This window comes from Symphalangus syndactylus, chromosome 22, assembly GCF_028878055.3.
Source record: "Symphalangus syndactylus isolate Jambi chromosome 22, NHGRI_mSymSyn1-v2.1_pri, whole genome shotgun sequence".
In the NCBI taxonomy this organism is placed as follows: Eukaryota; Metazoa; Chordata; class Mammalia; order Primates; family Hylobatidae; genus Symphalangus; species Symphalangus syndactylus.
In genome coordinates, this window is record NC_072444.2 from 70,161,260 (window position 1) to 70,182,364 (window position 21,105).

At 36.3% G+C, this 21,105-nt stretch overlaps 1 long non-coding RNA gene across 1 annotated transcript in view; it reads right to left on the reverse strand.

The window, feature by feature from the left end:
* The window catches only part of LOC134735566 (uncharacterized), a 46,890-nt gene extending 26,764 nt beyond the window's left edge, over positions 1-20,126 (reverse strand). Inside the window, exon 1 of the long non-coding RNA XR_010118764.1 lies at positions 20,016-20,126. This is a non-coding gene — a long non-coding RNA (uncharacterized lncRNA). The remainder of the gene's footprint in view (positions 1-20,015) is intronic.
* Positions 20,127-21,105: the final 979 nt, after the last annotated feature.

The following is a 21,105-nucleotide window of genomic DNA, read 5'->3' on the forward strand; positions in this document are numbered from 1 at the left end:
ATAGATGGAGGAAAATTCTGCCAGGTTCAATAATATAAGACAATCTGAAGTGATCAAGACAGGTAGTTCCACAGTAGTGGAAATAGCTGGATTTTGTACTAATGCCAGATATTTTCTGATTTTTTGCTTGAGAATAAAAGTATAAATGACCTAAAACACCTTAATACTAATTATTCAGAACATATCTAATATAATTGCCAGAGTTGGGTTTTTATACTACATGATCCATGGAGAGTTACATCTTTTTTTCTGCCTGGGACTCCTCTTTTCTCACTTTTAGTTACTGCTCTGCCAATTGTTACTTCTTTGGGTGCAATATAAAGACCTGATTTTCAATGTTTCCACTCAATCCTTGATTTGGGGAATTGAAGTATTTTAAATTGTGTTGGTTTCTTTGCTTTTTGCTTTTAATATTTCCTTACAAAGTGACAAATTCTCTACATTGGAAATGCAACTATGTATTTTAAAATAATATGTTACATAAACATCTTGTGACTAAAAACTAAAAATATACGTTATGGTAACTTTTGTTTAGTAGGAAACATAATTAGTAGGAAGAGGGAAGTCATGTACATGGTAAATATCAAGTAAATATGATGTAAATGATATTTAAGAGTCTGTGTTAGTATATATATATATGTAAAAAAAGAATTGATTTCGTTTTTATTTAAAGTTTCAAAAATCTGATTTCATTATATTTTATGTTCCCATTACGACCATTGCTTTTATTCCATTTATTCAGAAACATTCGGGATATCTCACGGGCACAGGATGCTATACTGGGTGCTATGAGGATATGTCTTTGAAATTAACTTACAGTTTATTCAAGACCAGAATAAGACAGAAAGGGAAAGTGCTGCATGTAAAGGGCAGATTTTCATCATTCAGTAGGATAAAAACTTGGCCTCTTGACTCACATTCTTCCCTAGGTGAAGAGAATGGATTTATCTCAATAGTGAATTGGAAATTGGAAAGAAGCTACAGCATACCTTAATTCCAATTGTTTCTTTATTTATTTTGGAATTTAGACATTTCACTGGAGAAAGCAGCTACTGGGAGAAGGGTGGTGGGGGAGGAAAAAGCTTGTAAATGTGATACGGTGAATTTAATACAGAGATGAAGTAATAAGCCCACCAGCATTGTTCTCTGCAATCAGCTGTAATTAGTAATTTAGATGACAATTTCATGTTTATTTGGCTGAACCCCCAAAATTATAAAAATAATATAAAATAAGAGGGAAAGTTATTAGTGAGGTTAAAGGAACTTAAATGAAAGATTATAGTGACAGGAAAAGACAGTGTACTTCTGATGGAGATGCTCATAAGAACTTCACGGAGGTAGTAGCCTATGACTTGAACTTGGAAGAGTCAATAAAATTTAGACATGAAGATTAGAGAATGATAAGGGTGAAAATACAGAAGTGAAGAAGTATGAAAAGTATGCAGGAAATACCAGAAAAACAAGCAAAGAAATTTGACAAGTGCACTGTGTTTGTAAAATTATTTGAACAAACTTCAGCAGTTTTGGTCTCTCAGGAAATGGCAACTCCATCCTTCCAGTTGCTCAGGTCAAAAAAAAAGGAGTCATCCTTGACTTCTTTTTTTCTCATATAACCCACATCCAACCTGTCAGCAAATCTGTTCATTCTAACTTCAAAACAGACCCAGAATCCAATTTTTTCTCAATCTCTCTATTGGCCTACAACCCAAAGGCTTCTCTTTTCAATCAGAGAAAAAGCTAAAGGCCTTTTAATGATCTCTCAAACTCTGTACGATCTGGATCCTGTTTTTAGCTTCATTTCATCTTTGGAAAACCTCCACTCCTGTTTGAATTCTGTCCACACTGTCCTCTTTCTTTATGTCTACTGGGATATGGCCTAGGGAACTTTACACTGTGGCTCTCTCTGCTTATAACACTCTTCCTCCAGGTGTCTCCATAACTGCTGTCTTACCCACTTTAGGCTTGTGCTCAGAGAACACCTCACCAGTGAGGTTGTCTCTGACAACCCTACTTAAATCAGCAGCTCTGGCCCCCATCCCAACTCCAGACTCCATTATTCCTCTTTCCACTTAGCTTGATAGCACTTACCACTAGCTCTTTCAAACAGGTTAAATTAAGTTCTGCTGGGGCAGTTAGTGACCCTCAAACCCCAGCCTCTTATAACATTCTATATATCCAGATGGGTCAGTTGTGGCTCAGCTGTATATAATTTTCTCCCTTGGTCCCAGGACAATAAATAACCTCTATATGCAACACAACTGGTTGTTTCCACAAAGAAAAATAAAACATCGTTGAACCACAAGCTGACTCTTAAAGCTTTTTCCTGGAAGTGACAAATATCTTTTCCACATACACTTTGTGGTGTTCAAAATGAGAAATACAGTTTGACCTGATGTCAATCAAGTGGTAAAATAGAATTCTTATGCACCATAGCGAGGGGTATTGAAATATTTGGCAACCAGTAATAAAATCCACCACTTTATATGCCATAAAATAGTTATTATTTACTTGGATATTATTTGTCTTGCTTTATATCTTGGATAAGCTTCCTGGAAACATACTCTGAGATAGAGGTTGTGTGCAGAAAGAGAGTGCCCTTTGGAAATTCACATGTATGGAAGTGAGGAAGACAGGATTAGACAGAGGGAGATACTGACTTTTAATGTGGTTGCAACCGAAGACTCAATCTACCCTACAGAAAGCTCTGGAGCTTGGCGGGCCTTCGGAGTTGTCCAAAATTGAGGTCAGTAAGGCAGGCCTTTGTATTTTCATATCTGATAGCCATTGGTTCCAAGCATCTTCCTAAAACAGAGTGGAAATTTGCCCAGGGAGTTCCCTGCTGTAGAGGACACTGCCATTAAGCATAGAGGAATGAACAGTTAGCCATCCAAAAGTCTCAGCAACTGGGGAGGGCAGGGGTAAGTTGAGTATGTGTGCTTGGACCAGAATATCTTGGCAGAGCATCAGAGCACCAATTGCCTCCACCAGAATGAGATGCCCAAGAAGGTTGGGGCTTGCACTTACTTGGTTTATTGCTATAGCCACCATGCATTGAAAAGCTCCTGACATGAGGTGTGTTCAATATTTGTTGAATGAATAAACGATTAAATGAATAGTTTGGGTGAAATTTTAGGTTAGAAAGGGAGAAACAATAAAAGCAAAGAGGGTCTTCAATAACTACAGAGTTTAAACTTGCAAATAATTTAAATGTTTTGAAATACGTTTCAGGAGTATGGATCAAATGGAAGTGTGAGCAGTGGATTGAACGTGAGGAGGGATGCTAGGAATGGCTATCAGAAAGCTAGTGTCATACTTCAGGTGGAGGAAATGTGATGCTCATGGCATGAGATTGAAGGTGGGCAAGGGTGGCCCATGAGAGCAGAAGAATGTCTAACAAGAAGACAAATTTGGCAATATGGGAGAGCAGAAAAAGAGAACAAAAATTGAAAGATGTCTTGGAAGGTTATGATCTAGGAAATGAAACAAACAAAGCAAACAAACAAAAAATAAGGAAAAAAGTCCTCCGAGAGGGGAAATGAAGAGCATACTCTAGTTAACTCTTGGGAAAAAGACACTTGGCAACAGACTTGAGGACAAACTACAAGGCTTGGGGGCAGAAATACATAAAATATTGGGGACAGAAATATATCCTTTGATTTATGTAGCAGGTAATTTTATATTTTTCTGATTAATAGCATAAGAAATCAGTTGTTTTCATCATTTGATTTGTTTGTAGAAAACTTGCTGTCTTAATTATACCGGTCTTTGGTATCAGATACATACTGCAGAATTTGATTGTGATACGGACAGTAGGCAGTGAAAACTAGGCCGGAAAGGGCGGGGTTCCTGGTGAAGATCCACTTTCAGGCCTGGGCGCACAGTCTAAAGTGGGGAACATGCATTCCTGTTTTCCTGCCCAAATGTTGCCTTTTCCAAAACCACCCTCCTCTCTCCTGCCCCTGCCCCAATCTATACCCTTAAAAACCCAAGGCCCTACCAGTGGAGAGGCAGAGTGGCAGAGAAGGAGAGAATAAGCAGCTGGATGTGAGAGAGAAGCAGCTTAACTTCAGAGGGATGGCTTGATAGTGGGACTTCAGAGAAGAGTTGGTTGGTGACGGCCGAACTCCAGGGGAAGGCCACCTCTCCACTCTATCCTCTTTCCAGCTCCCCATCCTGCTGAGAGCCACTTCCATCACTCAATAAAATCCTCCACATTCACCACTCTTCAATTCATTCATGTGACCTGACTCTTCCTGGATGCCAGACAAGAACTTTGGTACCAAAAGGGTGGGTGCAAAAGGCTGTCACCCTGACCTTCCACTGAGCTGTTAAACATTTAAGCTGTCCACAGACAGCAAAGCTGAAAGAGTACACTGTAACCCTTGCCCTCTGGGGCTCCAGGGGTCATGGGTACCCCTCAGCCCAGACACTGGCACGAGGCCGCATGGAGTTCTCCTGCCAGCAGCCAGAAGCACTTGTCCCAGCTCCTGCACCCACTCACCTGCATACTCCCCATCCCATGAGGGGTTGAGAGCTGTGGGCAGAGTAAGCAAGCCACACCTTCATGAGTACCATGAAGGGGTCAAGGGAACTATTCCATTTCAATTGTTTGAAATAGAAATACATGAAGCATCTTGATTACTTAGAAATTACCAATTACCACCGGCTGGCAATCTAATGAGAGGGGATGTGACCATGGCTTTCATACATAAAATCAATTCTTTTTTTTTTGCTTTTGAAAACTTTATTTCAACATAACTGTGCTTACTAGAAATGCCCTCATATTGGTTAATAGAATGTGATTTAAGTTTATCTTACACAATTTGAACCAAAAACTTGGTACATGGTTTAGGGTTTTTAAAAAGGATTTGCAATCTGGTTTATTTTTATCTATTACAAATGTATAAAAGATCCTTCCTCAAATGCTGCTAAAGAAGGCAGCAAGAACCTTGAGAAATTTACCATTGGTTTGTCTCAGAAAAATAATACATGTTGCACTAAGTTTATAAAATTGGTGCAACAAAACATTGTTATAATGTTTCAATGCCAGTTTAGAAAGTTTAATAACTAATGGATATGGAAGCGACTGATAGGGAGCCTATGTATACATGTGAAACTATAAAAGTTATGTGATTTAATGTTGCATGTAGATTGTAAATTCATACAAACGAAGATTCAGATAATTTTTTATATCTGAATTAACACCATTTGTTCACTTCACCTGCTGAGGTCAACGAGGAAACTGGACATACTAGCTATAAGTTTTTCTGACTCATGCAAAAAAGAAAAGTTAGTTTCTTTCTTAGCCTTTCAGTCCAGAAGTGACAGTCCACTACAGGCAAGGTATTCCTTCCATTGTCAGTATGTATAGGGTGACATGCAATGAGGTTTACTTGTGTTTTAATTTGTATCTACACTCATATGCAAAACAGTCTCCAAAGTTAAAGACCACATGACTTAATATTTATTTATTTATTTATTTATTTATATAGAGATGGAGTCTCATTTTGTTGCCCAGGCTGGAGTGCAATGGTGCTGTCTTGCCTCCCTGCAACCTCTGCCACCTAGATTCAAGCGATTCTCCTGCCTCAGCCTCCTGAGTAGTTGGGATTACAGGTGCCTGCCACCAGGCCCAGCTAAATTTTGTATTTTTAGTAGAGATGGGGTTTCACCATATTGACCAGGCTGGTCTTGAACCCCTTGACCCCAAGTGATCTGTCCACCTTGGCTTCCCAAAGTGCTGGGATTATAGGTGTGAGCCCCTGTGCCCGGCCAATGACCACATGACTTTAGAAGTGACTCTGAAAAGTAAAATGGCCCTTTTTAGAAGACTGGAGTGAAACATCCAGTCATAGGTATAAGCCTTGTCAAAAAAAATGCAGCCCCTTTCTAAATGTTATTTAAGAATTCAATGAAGTGTTATATGATAAGTCCATTATTTAGCTAAGATATAGTGCCATTTCCATCAAACTGGATGACGGAGAACAAATTTACTATAGATGTTCTCTATAGTCAGTGAATGATGCATATGCAATAAACAAACTATAATAAAGGAATTTTTAAATATGAGACTCCTGTTGTAATATTCTCATTCTCATTCCTTTTTTTTAACTTTTAAGTTTAGTGGTACATGTGTAGGTTTCTTACATAGGTAAATGTGTGTCGATGGGGGGTTGTTGTACATATTATTTTATCACTCAGGTATTAAGCCTAGTACTCATTAGTTATTTTTCCAGATCCTCTCCCTCCTCCCACCCTCCATTCCCAATAGGCCCCAGTGTGTGTTGCTCCCCTTTATGTGTCCGTGTGCTCTCGTCATTTAGCTCCCACTTATAAGTGAGAAAATACAGTATTTGGTTTTCTGTTCCTGCGTTAGTTTGCTAAGGAAAATGGCTTCTAGCTCCATTCATGTCCCTTCAAGGACATAATCTCATTCTTTTTTTTCATGGTTGCACATTATCCCATGGTGTATATGTACCACATTTTTTTAATCCAGTTTATCACTGATGGACATTAGGTTGATTTCATGTCTTTGCTATTGCACAAATGCATGTGTCTTTATACTAAAGTGATTTATATTCCTTTGGGTATATACCCAGTAATGGGATTGCTGTGCTGAATGGTATTTCTGTCTTTGGGTCTTTGAGGAATCACCACACTGTCTTCCACAACAGTTGAACTAATTTACACTCCCACCGACCGTGTACAAGCGTTCTTTTTTCTCTACAACCTCGCCATCATCTGTTATTTTTTAACTTTTAATACCAGCCATCCTGACTAGTGTGAGGTGGTATCTCATTGGGGTTTGATTTGCATTTCTCTAATGATCAATGATGTCGAGCTTTTTTGTCATATGATTGTTAGCCACATATATGTCTTCTTTTGAGAAGTGTCTGTTCATGTCCTTTGCTTACTTTTTAATGGGGTTGTTGGTTATTTGCTTGTTGATCGGTTTAGTTTCTTATAGATGATGGATACTAGACCTTTGTCAGATGCCTAGTTTGTGAATATTTTCTCACATTCTATAGGTTGTCTGTTTACTTTGTTTATAGTTTCTTTTGCTGTGCAAAAGCTCCTTAGCTTAATTACATCCTATTCATCAATTTTTGCTTTTGTTGCAATTGCTTTTGGCATCTATGTCATGAAATCTTTGCCCTTACCTATGTCCTGAATGGTATTGCCTATGTTGTCTTCCAGGGTTTTTATAGTTTTAGATTTTATATTTACGTCTTTAATCCATCTTGAGTTAATTTTTGTATTGGTGTGAGGAAGGGGTCCAGTTTCGATTTTCTGCATATGACTAGCCAGAAAATTTAATAAATGTTCAGAATAATATGTACTGTATCATGTCTCTACTGGCCAGAAGATACTAATGTCAAATGTGGTACAAAGATATACAAAATATGTGACAGTGGTTGCCACATAGTGGGTACTCAACAAATGGTAGAAATACTGCTTTAGTCCATTTTAATCTATGATAATTTAGAAAAGCATGCTTGACTAAATGTTTCTGTTATTCTATATAACTATACGGCTTACCAATTATATGGCTTACCAAATTCCCATGACTAGAATACAATAAAAATGCTTAACACTATAATTAAGAGTTTGATTAATTAGTTTCTATATTTTCAAATAAAAATTACATGTTCATTATTTTAAGTTTTAAGTAAAGTCATCTCATTCTCAATCCTCAGGTATTATGTCTCATAGGATCTATCAAATAATAAAATGCCAAGATTATTAGGACTTAATCTCACGTGAAAAGCACATATTTCTGGTACTAGCATAGAACCTTACGCAAAAGATATCCAAAAGTGGTTGGATTAATTAATTAATTATGCATGCACATAGGCACTTCAGTAAATTTGCAGGTGGGCAAGATTTGCAGGTGACCAACATATGCTCTGTTTTATTTTATTTAAAATATTTGTTTCTAAATATATATTGCAGCATAAAATAGCATTTATTTATTGCTACCAACATTAATGCCATATTTTACATTGATTTTTTTTAGGGCTAAACGAATAATTTCAAGTTCTTTCTAGCCTATGGCTATATCAGAACATGATGCATTTCAAAACATCCACATACCTTTAAAGTATGGCTAAGGAATCTCTCAAGGCACTAAAACAAAAATAAACAAAAAATAAAGAATTATTTTAAAAGTATTTTGCTCACCTTTCTTTAAAACAATGGGAGGGGCTAAGAAACTTGGGGTTTATCAAATCAAGCAAAGCCTCAATCCCATAGTAACCTATTCAGGGGTGATATTGATCAATAGAGTCAAAGACATAAGAATCTAACTAAATAAACACTATCTTTCTTATTCTCAATGGGTTCTTCCTGAGTTTCCTGTAGGTAAGAACACAAATATGATTTTCCTTTAGAGATATTCTGTTTATTCCTATTAAACATGCCTCAGGAATTCTCTAACACCAGTAAAGTCCACAGTGCATTCAATGTATTGGTTGCTTTTCCTAAGAATTGTTGAGGGTATGGCAGTTTCAGCAAACCAATTGACTAGAAGTCTAAATAATTAGTAACAAATTTTTGATAGAAAAATATTAAACATATTTATGTGCATTTATTTTAATAAAGATTTAATAGATACTGTTAAAATATAATTTTTATTTTAAAACTTCAATCATAAGGACTATTCATGATTATATGATGTTTGTCTATATTAGAAGTTATTTGATCTCAGCAATTACACACAACCTTCAATGATTTTAACTTTGTGTATCACTTGTAAATGCAGTAGTAAGATTCTTATGGTCTCTTTGAATTTAATCTTGTTTGGAATCATGTGCCTATTACCTGCTTGTCTTGCTCTTTTGGAGCTTGGTATATTTTTGTTCTTCTTTCATCTTTTCTAATTTCCTCACTCTCCTTGTTTTCTGTTTCATACTTTCAAATTTTTCCTGCTTAAGCTTTTCTGTGCAGACTATGGAACTCTTCAGTGGCAAACAGACACATGCATTAGAAAAAAGATATGTTTGAGCATCATCAGGCCCATATTTAACTTGAATCTTCATCTGGTATCCCAGAGTCAATATAAATATGGAAATCAGAAAACACAAAACAGTTCAGAACAGTTTGGCGTCACATAATTAAAAATAAAATAAAACTAATTTTTGACTAATTTTTGGTATAGGTGCTACCTTCTGTAGGTCTCTTGACCTGCAGGCCAGCATTAATGTTTGATCTAGCAAAGGAGTCAAAATTAGTCCCCAAAGCCTTCCTCTCAATACATGGTTAATGTTTCCTTCTCCCACTTCAATTATGCCACCTTCATTATGCTTCCTTCCTCACTATCACAGTTGTTAAAATGAAGAGCCTCTTTCTGAGTGCCACAGCTCCATTATGCAGGCCTATACCTGTGCTGGCAGCAGGCTCTTCTTCTCACCTCATATTGCCTTTTGCTTGGGGAGGAGATCCCTGCCGTGCATCTCAAACTGAAAACTGAAAGAAAATTAAGTTGCTGTTTGGAGTTTGAGCGAATTATGGAAAACGGGCCCTTTTTTTTTGTCTACCAGGCACGCTGGTATAAGCTATTACCCACCTTCTCCCCCAGTCCCTACAGTGGTAGCTGTCAGTGTGGAAACCTCATCTAAACTTCTTATCCGTTTATACCTTGGGCAAGGACACACACATACAAACTTGGCATAGCCACAAAATGGTTGATCTGGCTACTTTAGCCATCTTAAGAGCTGACTTGAGGCTCTGAGTTGATTGAATTCTAAAGCCTGACAATGCAACAATAACCAGTTTCTAATCCAGAAAAATTAAGAAACAAAATCAATTATTCAATAGCAAAATGTGAGCAGAGACTAAATATGAACCTGCCTTCAAATAATCCAGAGTCCATTGTAGAAAAAGCACATTATTTGATCATTCACATTGTATATTTTGTTCTTTCAATTTCTGGTATCTTTATAGATTTGTGAGAGAATATCAAAATATACACATACTCAGACACAGATGAAGCTGTAGTAGGTCTTAAGCAGTAAGGACCTAAGCCAGTTAGGAAGCTGAGATGCCTTTAATTCTGGCGGCAACCAAAATCAAAGCAAGTAGGGACATGAATGGGTGAATGCTGGTCTTTAGGAAAGTTAGCTTGGTGGTGTAAACTACCAAAAACAATAGATAGTCCCAGAACAATCTTATGGCTGATGTGTTTGCTTAAAGTAGTATTACAGTGGTATTATTTGCAATGTGAAGTAGGTAGAAAAACGCTATATATGTATTATGTTTTAAAAATCTTCTATTAAGGAAAATCCCTCCAAAAGCATTTCCAAAATTTTTATGCTTGAGGCCAAGGCAATGAGAGCCTCTGTTAAGATAGAAATATTATTGGGGAGGACAGCACATCAAGCCATTTTTCACCATGAACATCTAATTTGATCTAGTTGCTGGAAGCTCTGCCTCAGAATTGCAAGCTCAGGAGAATTAAATTTCAATATCTTTGATGAGGAAATTGGGTATCTGAAAAGTTACACAACTGGTGCATTGCTATAGAGTATTACAGTTATTCTTGACTAAATCATTGGAGTACTTTCAGGAAATAGGAATCTGAAACATTGGGACTAAGCAGAAAAAACGGGAAAAATCAAAAAAGAAATGTATTCAATTTACTACACCAGGGTTATCCAAACTGTTTCATCTCATGGCAACATATACTCAAATAATTAAATATTTGAAATAATGTGCATAATTTAGGATACAATATAATAACTGATTTTACATTTACATTTTTAATTTTAGATCAATATATTTTTAAGAAGCATTTAAAATATAACTTACAGACCAATTTTAATTATATTTATGATGTATTGAAGACATTTTAAATCATTCTACAAACATGTGCCATACACAATTAAATTAATTTTAAATTAATCTGATAACTAGATGCATGATTGCTGGAAACTTAAAATGATGTATTGGGTCTGGTTTTAGGACTGAATAGTAGAGTAAAATGTAGACTGAAATTTAACTCTGTTTTACACTTTTGTCAAAAACAAATGCCTTTCATGAGCAGATATTCAGAATTCTGACTTGCTTTAAAATTAATGATTTATTTAATTAAGTATAATAATCATGTTTTTATATGGTTAAATATATATTTGAAGGATTTCACAGATTATAAGTGTATATAATTCAATGAGTTAATGATGTACTCAATCGTACAACTCAGAGGGTTAGCGGATGAATGTATCTACCCACTTAGCCATCACTCCAATCAAGACAGAGAACTTTTTCAACACCCCAGGGTATTCTCTCATGCCTCTTCCAGTCAATCCCCATCTCGTAAGCAACAATAATTCTGACGTCTGTCACCATAAATTAGCTTTGCTTATCCTTGAACTTTATATAAGTGAAAAAATATAGTATGTTGTCTAATCTATGACTCTTTTCACTTGACTTACATTTGAAATCCACTCATGCTATTGTGCACGTAAACATGTTATTTTTATTGCTGAGCAGTAGTATTTGATTGCATGAATTTACTCCGGTTTGTGTATCCTTTCTCCTCTTGATGGACATTTTCATTTTGGACCTATTAAAAATCTACTATAAACCGTTCTTGTCGACATTTATTAGAAGGCATATGCTTATATTTATCTTCGTAAATATAAGAGGACTTGTTGGTTCATAGAGCAGATACGTGTTTAATTTTATGAGAAACTGCACACACGTTTTCTAACTGGTTGTACCATTTCACACTCTAATTAATAGCATATGAAAGCTTCAATCCTTACCAATCCTTACCAATCTCCAGTGTCGTCAGTCTTTTATATTTTAACCCTTCTAGCTGGTATGAAATGGTATTGCATTTTTGCTTTTATTAACATTGTTTTGCTGAAGTAGGAAAGATAGCATCACATATGCTAGAGGAATTTTAATCAAATTAGTGTAAATAGCAAATATGGAATAGAACGTTTTAGGCATTTTAAGAGTATCAGAATACATATTCCCTTTATTGTTAGAAAAATTTCAACTTAATGTTTCCTTTTTTTTATTAGGAGTTTCCTATAGTTCTGAATTAGATAATAAATCACCAAGACTAAAAACAATTTTAACTATATATCCAGGCCAAACCTTCATGTCACTAGTGATACTATACCAAGCAATGTGAAACTGAACATTATTTTCAGCTTGTTCAAACCCTTAAATCAGGAACACATTAATATTAGAGCTAGTATTTGGTAACTTAACATGGTGACTTGTAGTTAAAAATAATTAAATTCTACATTTAAAAATAACTAAAAGTGTATAATTGGACTGTTTGTAACACAAAAGATAAATGCTTGAGGCGATGGGTACCCCATTTTACATGATACGATTATTACACATCACATGCCTGTATCAAAACATCCCATGTTCCTCATAAATATATACACCTACTATTTAAAAATGAATACAAAAATTAAAATAAAATAAAAAATTGAAAAAATATAAAGAAGACATTAATATTGATGCTAGTCAGATCTAAAGGCAGTAGTATGAAATATGTAATTATCAGTATACCTTCTGGTTTCTGTATTCTGTGCTTTTAGGCTGAGTGCAGTGGCTCATGCCTATAATTCCAGCTACTCAAGAGGCTGAGGCAGAATGATTGCTTAAGTCTAGGAGTTTGAGACCAACCTGGGCAACACAGTGAGACCCTGTATCTAAAAATAAAAATAAAAAATAAAAAAATTAACTGCTCTGGTTTTAAATAATGTGCCACTTTAATATTAATGATGATGCCAACTTTTTAATACTATAACAAATGAAGTATACAACAAGAAAAAAGATCCAGAGAATAGACAATTACATAGTAATTAATGTTAATTTTTTTAAAGTGGTAGTCCCTCCAAGTAGTCATTTTTATCTCAGACCTGGAATTATGTCCTAATTCTAATCTTTCCAGAACACTATCTCTAATGTTAGACTTTCTGAGTACCTTGGTAAGCTGCCGCTGTTTAAGACCAGTCTATCAAAATTATTTCAAAAGTGAAATATTCAGTCAGAAGATTGTACAGGTACCAATGTGGCCACATAGTTATAAACAACCAATTTCACTGTCTTTTTTTTCTGTTGAAATGAATGGTTAGAATAATTGTTTGGTTGCTTGTTTGGGTATAGCCACAGCTTCTAAGGACTTTACCTACAAATTAGGTCGGAGTTGACATCTGACTCTGGAGATTTTAAAGATTATAAGTTATTTCCCCACTGGTACCAGAAGAATTAAGTCCAATTTCGGAAGACTTTGACTTTGTATGGAGAAGTTAAGAGATTTCAGTAAAAATTATAAAACTGTGTAAAAATAATAAAGCAGTAACCACAGGACATCAAAGTCTATCTGAATTCTTTAAACGGTTATGAGTAATTTCCCTTGAATAAACAAGTTATTCTGAAAGGGTTCTAAAGTAATTTACAGGGAAAGCCGGGAGAGCATATGAAAACCCACATGGCAAGCAGGATCACTTTTTAAAAAAGTTTGTCAATCTAATGAGCACTTAATTAAAGTCAACAGAGTCTCTAAGTCTCCAAGTAATTTTCAAAAAGAGCTTTTGGGAAAGGGAAAATTTTTCTCCATGCTTGTCCTCTTTTTCTCTCGTTCTCTATTTGTCTGATAACTGTGGAAAGCCTTTATAATATTATCTTTGGGATTTTATTCATATTAACTCTTTCTTCTCATTCTGCAGCTCAGTTGGAGACCATCAAATATAACCGCCCCCTTTTTTTTGCTCTTACTAAAACATCAATATAGTTGTTTTAGAAAAAATACGGTTTTATCGTATTGTTTGGTTGGCCTTTAAATTTTGAGTCTCTTGATGGTGCATATATATTGATATGTGTATGTGCACACATACATCTGCACATACATATATGTATGGAAAATCTCAGTTTAGCTATTTCAGATACAGTTTTGATCGGCTCACTTCTCATCAGAAATGGCCAAGAGAAGTAAGAGGAACAAGGAGAGGCAGAGGCATCCAGATGTTAGAGGAATGGAAAGGGAATATTAATCATTTAATACCTTGTTAGGAAAAAAATAAATTATTAGTCAACTATATGACCATTTTAGGAGGCTTGGGGAATATAAAAATGCCTAATCTCTAATAATCTCATAATGAAAAACAATTGCTGTTTTCTCTTTGAACTATTTGTTCAGTTCCTCTCCTGTGTATCAACCAGGATTATGGTTGTGAGCCTAGAAATGACTCCTTCTCTTCCTTCTGCCCCTTGGCTGTCTTCCTCTTCCTCAACCTATTGACATTGGCTGGTTTAAAAGGGGAGTTAAGAAGTCTTTTGAGAAAATAATTAAAACATTTTTTAATTTCTGAGGCTCAGATATATATCTGTATCTCTAATGAAATTGTGGAAACCAAGATGAGTGGATGAAAAGATTATGGGATCACTAAGAGAAAATCCATCCTGAAACTGGGGGAGGGAAGCAACCGGGCCTGAGGAATGGAGAAAAATGAAGTTTCCAGGTGAGCTGTGGCTGTTACTAGAACAGCACAAAGTTAGGCACACTAGACATTTGTGCAGAAAATGAATACGAGCATAAAGAAAAAGTACATAGAATATTTGGTGCTAACAACGATTTTCTAAAATTAATTGCAGCTTTTATGTATTTTCAGCTGATAACTGTCTCTTACACTGATGAAGTATTAGGAGGATTGAGGGTATAACTATAATGTTTACTTGTACCTCTCTTTCACTACATAGGCAATTAGAGGAGTTAAGAATCATCAGATTGATCCAGGACCAGAATTTGGGCCTAAGATGTCTGACTTCCAAAGTCCTTACTTTTAATCACTATATGATTTTGCCCCTCATAAAAAAAGCAATAGGCAAACCATTGAATATTATTGGTTGTTATTGTCCTTACTTATTATTATTTCAATTTATTTTATATTTAATTAGAAAATTATAAAATTATCAATTTTAGAACACTTCAAATATTTTATCTTTTCTTTTGTTTTATTTTTGTTCAGGAACTAAGACTACAAGACCACACACAGGAAAATTTTCTTTCAATGCTTATGATAAAAGTCTATATGCATACAAAGAGAGGTTCATCAGGGCCTTTACAAAAACAAGTAGAAAAGAATTGTTCTTTATTACCAGTGTATGCACTGACAATCCATAGAGGAAAATGCTCTCCAAAGGTTCTAATGTAATTGTGTTTACACTGTGTTTGTTTTTATACAACCTGTAAAAAGTTAAGCTTTAGTCCAACCCTGCCTAATTATTATTAATTTTGCATTAACACCCACCCAAATTTAGTGAAGTCATACTGTACAAAAATTAATATTCCGAAATTCCTCCTAGTTGATCTTGAGAAGAGAGTTAGTGCAAATTAACTTGTTCCTATTTACAACAGATTTAGTGAGTCAAATTCTTCTTTCAAAGACTGACTATATAATATCACAAACTACCTCTTAGAATGAAGAAGTATTAGGAAGATTGAGGGTACAACTGTAATGGTTACTTGCACCTATCTGTCACTACATGGGTACTTAGGGGAGTTAAAAATCATCAGATAGAGCCAGCATGTCATCTGTTGGCCTGTACCCATCCTCTCTTAATTACCAATAGAAACAAAAGGGGTGGAGTGTGCCACTTTTTGGTCCCAAAACAGAATTTCTTACCTAGGGTAAACCCAAAGGGCTTAGAGTAGGGCCCTGCAAATGAATGCCTTATAGATAACCCTACATCAAGAAATAGCAGAAAACTAATGTCCACTGCTAAGGAAAATATACCAAGGACAAAGCCAGAATAAAACAGCACAAGGCCACTGTCTGCATGTGCCTATATTCAGTACAACAAAGATACTTAGTTAAAATAAAAAAGAACCACTGGGAATCTCCCATCGCTCAGTAGCTCATGGGTCTAAGTCTCCAAGAAATAAGGAAAATTATGACAAATAAAAACTGCAATCTTCAAACTTTTTTACTTAGGTACCTCATAAAACAAATTTGAAATTTATGTATTCCTCTTTGCATATTCACAAGCTGACACGTGAAAGATTTTGTTATAGGTTTAAATAAGGCTATTTTTGGATAATAGAAAGTTAAAATATTGCACACTTTTGGAAAATCAAATATGATGAGGTTTGACTATAATTAGAACAAAAATTTTATATATTGATAAGATAGATTTTAACTATCTTATTAAATAAAGTACACTAAGTCTGAAAGAAATCATATAAAACTTTTGTATCTTTGGCTTCATTCAATATTACCGGGAAAAAAATTGTTTTGGAAAACACTCTGGTTACATTTGGAATAATCAATATCACTAACTTACATTACTTGGGAAGTTTGAATTTGGGACATTCCAACACTGGCCAATCTTTTTTTAATGCCAATCTTCATTTTTAGTGGAAATACGCATAAGACAAGGAAAGGCAGAAAGTCTTGATTAATCTGTAAAGGAAGGTGCCTCACACCCAGTGTTTTGATTTTCCCTTTGACTAGTACTAGAAGATTTTTATGTATCTGGAAAATGCATCATCTTAAAATTTGGGATAGATGAGAGATGTTTATTTCCTCTGTAAAATGGGTAAAGGGACTATTTTGAAGAGGGTCATTCTCAGGCAGTTTGATTTTCTGGAAGAAACTTTAGATGGAATTTGAATAGCTAGAAACTGACCCCCTAAAACTACCTACGTCTGTGTGCTACTAAAAAATTCCATAACCTAAAAGATAGTCATACCTCTTCTTGAACAGCTGGGTTGAGAAAGCGCTTCCATCCTAAAAGTTATCAACCTTCCCATAGGAGGGATAACCTAAGGCATCTGTTGTTGGCAGTGTGTGAGACAGCAGGGGACAAAGCAAGTGAAGGGAAGGCAAATACAAGCTTCTTGGTTTGGATACTCCAGAATCCTGAGGAGGGCAGATTACTTACTCGAAGTGTAGAATAAATAAGTATTCTACTTGGAGTTAAGGGTAGAGGTCTAAAATTCCCTGAATTCTGTTATCAATAAGAGATTAATTCATTGTCCTTTCTAACTGAAGGGGATGTTGAAATCATGTGTCTTGTATTTTCTCTTGAAATCTTTATCCCTGCACCACACATATTTTAGATATATCTGCCCAGGACCGTTGACAAGGGGGTGCTTATGATTAGTGGCCACTGTGGTCAGCAGGACCTACACTGGACAGGGTGTTGCTAAGATCTCAGAGCCAAGGCCTCCTACCACACTCTGGGCCTTTCAGCCAGCCCCTGCACAGCAGTTTAAATGTGTATACAGGCACTCATGCCCATGCACACATGTGCACACACACACACGCACTCTCGTGTGCAGGAATATATGGATGCCATTGGATATCAGCAATGGATGTCAGCTGACACCCTCTGGAAGTCTAGACAATTTATTTAGATAGACATTCTCCTTCCAGGCTCTGGTAGACTGTGAAGAAGCAATCCAAGTGCCTTCCCTCACTCACATCCATTAAGGGCTTCTTTATAGGCAACAAAGTGGCCAGTTCAAACACATCATCTTTCATTCAGCTATCGACTTGGATATTTACCATCTATCCCCCAGCTTTCTGCTCTCCAGCCACACAACATCATCCTATTCCTTCTCCTAAAACTTTCCTTTATGTCTGCCAGACCCCCCATTTAAGAATCAACAAGCACAGCTCCAACCTCAGCCTCCCCAGGCAACAGTCTCCCATGTTCTCTCATATCAGAAATCTCGTACTCCTCCAAGAAAACTCTCTACTTCTCTTGAGTAAAACCTTCTCATCCTTCTGAATTCTATGTGCTTTCATGTAGCGTTCTTTCTCCCAAGGTGACCTTCAGAAGACAAAAAAAGATAAAAATGTGTGGTAACCATGGGGATCTGGGCAGAGAATCCATGCCACACACTACAGCTGTTAATCCTTTTGCTTCATGAAGTGTCTTCTCAGTCCCTTCTGCCTTTCCTCACTGAGGTGGGTTAAAGATGGCAGCACATTTCTTTGTCACTCCTCCTAATCAGAGGATTCCACATCCTCTCTATTTGAATCATAGCAGGTTCAGTGACTGCTTGACCAAAAGAATAAAGCAAAAATGATACCATGTCACTATCTGGGCTCAGGCCTTAAGAGCCCATCCACTTTCACCTCCTGCCTCTTGAGACGGGTGTTTCTGGAGCCAGCCAGCATGCTGCGAGAAAGCCCAAAGCAGCTCCTTGAGGGACCCATATGGAGCAAAATTGGGCTGCTTCTTGTCAGCTCCAGCAAAGCTCCCAGGTAGCAGCCAGCACTGACTTCTCAGCACTACCTTGTAAGTGAGCTATCTCACAAGTGGATTCTTCAGTTCCAATAGATTCTCCAGGTGATGACCTGTGAAACTGATGAACTCTTTCAAACTCCAGATTTGTGAACATGTGGTTTTAAGCTGCTAACTATTGGGGTGGTATATTACACAGCGATATATAAAACCAGAATATTTGCTTACCTATCTAGCGTAAAGTGGCATATTCCATTACTTCAATTCTTACAAATAGTCCTATCTTCAAGTCTCATTCATCTTTTCCTGACCCCTCTGGAAAAATGTTTACTATGAATCAACTCATCTGTCTGACTGCACCCTATCTACCTCGTGTTGCTGATCACAACTATAATCCCACAGTTTCCAAGTTCAGATGGTCTTACATCCTGCTTAGAAATCAAGGATTTCCTTATCCACTCTCTCTTATTTTCCACAAATGTTTTAAGCCTACTCTCCTCTTCTCAATCCTTTGACTGAGAAACCTAATCCCTCTTTCAGCAGATCAACTTGACTACCAGTTCAGAGCAAAAATAGAAGCCACCAGATGGAAACTCCTCCCACACCCTGCCAATTATTCTAGCGGCTTCCCTCCCCTCTTTCCTTCATCTTCAGCTCCTTCTCCTTTACTGTGTTCTCCCAAGTAGCACTTAACTATGGTCAAACATTTCCCATATTAAAATAAAAACCAAAGCCACTTTATTCCCCCATTATCCTGCAGCCTTGTTTCATAGCTCTCCTAACAGCACAAACATCACCAAAGCACTCTTAGATGCACTGCTTCCATTGCTTCCCTTTTTATTTCCTCTATACCCACTCTAGCTCTTACCTTCCCCATGGCTAAAATTGATCACAGTGTGGTGGCTACATATTCCCTTATTAATGCATCCTCCAGATAATCTTTACCTCTTATTCAACTTGATTTCTCAGCAACCCTTGATTTTGTTGCCCACTACTCTTCTGAAATGTTCTATTCCTTTGACCACTGTTACTTATTCTCCAAATTATTTTCCTAGCTTTCTGGATGCTCCTTGAAGCCCTCTTTGCTGCATCTTATACCTTTCCTTGCTCATTAAACTTGGTATCATTACCAGTTATATAGAGGCAAGAAGACCTATCTCACATATTTTTACTGGGTGACCTCATGTGATCACATAATTTCAAAATTTGTACTGCCAGCTGAGATATTTTTCATGAGATTTAGGTATATATATCAATATGCCTACATACTACTAACAGATTTACCCCCAAAAACTTGCTAGAAGAAAATATATCATCTTGAACACTAAATATACTTATTCTCCTGTTTTCTTAAGTAAATGGTAAGACCATTCTGCCAATCACTACAGAAACCCAGGCATCATTTTGACTCCTCTCTTCTCATCCTACACACCTGACCAATGACTAGTCTTATGAGTTATACACTCGAACTGTTTCTTAAATCCCTAAATTTCTTTCCGTCCCCAGTTTAGTGAGGAATTACCCTTTTAAATTAGTATCATAGCTTGCAAGTTGTTTTCTACATTGTCACATTATATTTCTAAAATCAAAATATGATCATGTAATTCTCTCCATTAGGAAAACTTTTCCTAGTGACTCTTCCTTTCAAGGACCTGCTTATCTCTCCTGCTTCATCCTCTAGGTCCTCAGTACTCTCTCCCCAGCATTCAAGCTGTGTTTGTCCCAGCCATGTTAAAGAATCTTTACACAATTTTTCTCCTATGACTAACGCTAACAGTCGTGTTCCCCTTACTCACCCACGAGAGGAATCCTGGTTACCTCTTCGGCCTCAGATTAAACTTCACTTCTTCCAGGAAGCTTTTCTTAAACTGTAAAGTCCAGGTTGTACATCCATCATATGTGATCTTCTAACATACGGCTTGCCACTCCAGATAGTACTGATGACATCATCTTGCAATTTCCTACCTTATTCTCAGCAGATCCCACTATGCTGTAAGCTCTGTGAGAACGGGCAATGTGTTACTCTTGTTTTGAGTTGTAACCTCAGTGCATGGCCTAATACCTGGCACATATTCAACAAATATTTTTGAATAAATAAATGAATGACCTTCTCATTTCTTTTCTGATGTAAAAATTAAGGCCATCAGAGCAAACTAAAAGATACTACACAGTAGATTTTAGGTGTCCTTTCTCTGTCAGTAATTCAAAGCCTCATTTGATGAGGGTTGTTTTGAATGCAAAGTTTTGCACTTACACAGAGTACAGGAATTGCTAAACTTTGACCAGAGTGCGGGATCCAGGCCCCATTTTCTAACCTGTATCTCGGATTCCTAACACTATATACAGTCAGGGCCAGAAGACAAGCATGCTCTTTCTTACTTTTTAAAAAATGCTGTTCATGCAATAAACTATTTTCTTTGGTATTTAAATAATTAAATGTAGGTTACAAATTTTTTTGTTGAATATTACACCATCTAAATTAACTGTTCATCAGTTCTTTGAAACAACTGAGGCTCTAGCTGCTGCATTAGCTACTTCTTGACAACTGAAATAAGTGAAAATTAGAACATTTGTTCAGTTCTGTTGTCTTAATCATTGAACCTCAACACAACCTGTCCACTAGAATTTGAACTCCTGGTGGACCATGACTGTTTTTTATTAATGTTTGCGATTCTAGCAAATGTTGTAGTATTTAGTAAAAGGAGGGTAGTTAATACATGTAAGATGTGTGCATAGTTTTAAAGCTGCTCAATGTATTGTGAAAATAGTAAATAAAAAACAAAAATTATATCCATTATTTTACAATCTGCTTATATAATTCGGGCCTACTTTCTAGATATACTAGGAGTATGAAAGCTGGTTAACTTTTCTGAAAAATAGAAAGAT